The following is a 1,480-nucleotide window of genomic DNA, read 5'->3' as shown; positions in this document are numbered from 1 at the left end:
GGAAACCCACAAATTTTTGTACCCTCAATATTTCACTAAAACCAATCATAAAGTCTCAACTGAAGTTATAATTGGTAATTAATTTATTTATGTGACTAGACAAAATACAGAATAGAGATGACTTGAAAGCTTCATTATTTGTTTCACACCAACGTTGACAATTGATAGGAAAAATAAGAAGTAATCAATTACATGCACCCAAAACCGCAAGACAGAAATCTCAGGTATTCAGTTTCTTTTTCAGAGGCATTGCTAGTTCAAATACCAAAACTCAGGCAATATTGCCACTTGGAGTGAAAAAAAATTCTACTGTCATTTTAAATAAGCATTAAAGATAAAAGTTAATAGTTTGCATGGAGTAGAAAAAATAGATAATGTTAAAACAAATGCTATTAATTTAGTGTAATTACAAAAATTACCCCTTTTACTTAAGTATGCCTTAAGATAAAAAGTACACATTGTATTTACATAATTTTACATTTTATCTTTGACTTCTTTTTCTTCTTTTTACCATCTTCACTCCTACTTTCTTTATGTTTTTGAATTTCTCAAACTAATATATAGAAGATATCATCAATACCCTGTCTTTTCTTTGGAGATGTTTCAATAAAAAGAATTCTGTAGCTTCTTGCTAAATCCAGGGCTTGTTTTATGTCGAATGTTCTAGGAGTCAAATCACATTTATTTCCTACTGGGACCATAGATACAACTTCAGAGTCTTTATTTAACTCTTTTAATTTGTTCTTGATAATAGCTTCATGTGATTAGTATCATTTATGGTAAATACACAAAGAAAGCCCTCCCCAGGCCTCCTGTACTGATACCTCATTGCACTGTATACCTCTTCATCTGCTATATCAAGAATATCCAAGAGACAAATTTCTCTATCAACTACTACTTGCTTCCTGTAGGAATCTTTTATTGTTGGATCATATTCATCCACAAAGTGATTCTGAATTAGCCGTATCTTCAAGACACTCGTGCCTACACCACCAGCTCCAACTACCAGAAGTTTATATTCAGTCATTTTCAGCAGGCTTCTCTCCCACACCTGGGAGCCATGGAGGCTCTGGCCCCCCGCCACTACCTTCAGTGCCCCAGTGAGGTGAGGGAGTGGGGTTATTGGCTGAGCGGCCGCCACCTTGGGAAGATTTTCAGTATATTAACTTTAGAGCTTCTTACTAACCTATAATTGTCTTATTGCAATGAAAGCTGAAACATCTTATCAAGCATTTTTATTATATATTTCTACTATCTCTCTTTTTAAAAAGCAGTATTTATCAAAATAATTTGAAAATTAAAATAAATAGGATTTAATTTTGTCTTTGATTCTTGGGGCAGAAGGAAGCTTGGGATAAGCTTCAGAACAATTAAGTATAAATGGCACATCATGGATTAGAAACCAATAACCTGAACATGTTAATATATATATATTAGTTTGGGTCAAGAGCATATGTCCCTTTCTATGCATTCTTTAATT

General features: G+C 33.3%; 1 pseudogene; it reads right to left on the bottom strand.

The window, feature by feature from the left end:
* Positions 1-464: 464 nt before the first annotated feature.
* Positions 465-1,091, bottom strand: LOC105819154 (annotated as a pseudogene).
* Positions 1,092-1,480: the final 389 nt, after the last annotated feature.

This window comes from Propithecus coquereli, unplaced genomic scaffold (assembly GCF_000956105.1).
Source record: "Propithecus coquereli isolate 6110/MARCELLA unplaced genomic scaffold, Pcoq_1.0 Scaffold472, whole genome shotgun sequence".
In the NCBI taxonomy this organism is placed as follows: Eukaryota; Metazoa; Chordata; class Mammalia; order Primates; family Indriidae; genus Propithecus; species Propithecus coquereli.
Note: the sequence above shows the minus strand (reverse complement) of the source record. Positions and strands in the feature narration are given on the sequence as shown.